Source organism: Coenobita brevimanus, chromosome 20 (assembly GCF_032717465.1).
Source record: "Coenobita brevimanus isolate Jiangsu-jjx chromosome 20, ASM3271746v2, whole genome shotgun sequence".
Classification (NCBI taxonomy): Eukaryota; Metazoa; Arthropoda; class Malacostraca; order Decapoda; family Coenobitidae; genus Coenobita; species Coenobita brevimanus.
The window spans coordinates 18,210,576-18,211,540 of record NC_136973.1 but is presented as its reverse complement, the minus strand read 5'-3'; the positions used below and the strand labels follow the sequence as shown (position 1 = coordinate 18,211,540).

Sequence of the window (965 nt, the reverse complement as noted above, 5' to 3'; positions counted from 1 at the left end):
GGGTGTGAGCTGGGAGCAGGGCAGTGAAATGGCGGGGGGCTGGGCGACATGAAGGCGATTTGTTTGTGGCCACCCCTTACGGGATTAAGGCGTCTGGCAATAGATAGATAGTCAGATGTTTCAGAAATCATCATCATCATTGCCAGACGCCATGTATCCCAGACGGGGTGGCCAATGGCTTGGAGTTAATTGTTTTACAGGGAGGGGCACTAATCCTCCACCAACCCCACTTGACACGTAGGGATGCCAACAGCATCTGGTGTTCCCAGGCGGTCACCCATCCAAGTACTAACCAGACCCAACGTTGCTTAACTTCGCTGATCGAACGGGAAGCGGTGTACTCAACGTGGTATGGCCGTTGGCAGTTTCAGAAATATGCAACGAAAATGTGGAGAGACATTATTACCCCCCCCCCTGTACATCACCAATACAATTAAATGAGGAATGAAACGCCGAGAACTCAGCCCCCGAGCTGTCAACACAAGCGTCCCTCGGTGTGCCGCCGCCAAAACCATACACGTGGACACGCCAAACAGCCACAATAACCAGCCTCAGTGACAGAATTCACTGTGGGTTGAAAACAGACTAAAGATAAATTAAGTCGACCCCATATGACCTTTACCTTTGACTCCTTGACCTTGCTGACCTAATCATTTAATCGTCCCTTCATGCTATATCACTGACAAAAGTTTGGTCGAAATCCGTCGAGGGGTTCAGGAGATATCGCGCCCAGAAAAGTGTCACGGACGCACGCACGTACCAATGAAAGCACGCACGCACACACGCAAGGACAGACCAATCACTTAATGCCTCCTCCAGAATATGTGGGCAGAAGTATGATTAGAATATGGTACTAGTCACGAAGAAGTGCTATAGAGAGGATGTTGAGTCAAATTGTTATTATTATTTTTTTTTTTTTTCACAGAGCTACGTGAAATCATCTGGATCATCTCTTCGGCCATGAA

General features: G+C 48.3%; 1 non-coding gene across 1 annotated transcript; it reads right to left on the bottom strand.

The window, feature by feature from the left end:
* Positions 1-244: 244 nt before the first annotated feature.
* On the bottom strand, positions 245-363 carry LOC145392013 (5S ribosomal RNA). The gene has a single exon (XR_013895946.1). It is a non-coding gene; the product is annotated as a 5S ribosomal RNA (ribosomal RNA).
* Between the last annotated feature and the right edge of the window lie 602 nt (positions 364-965).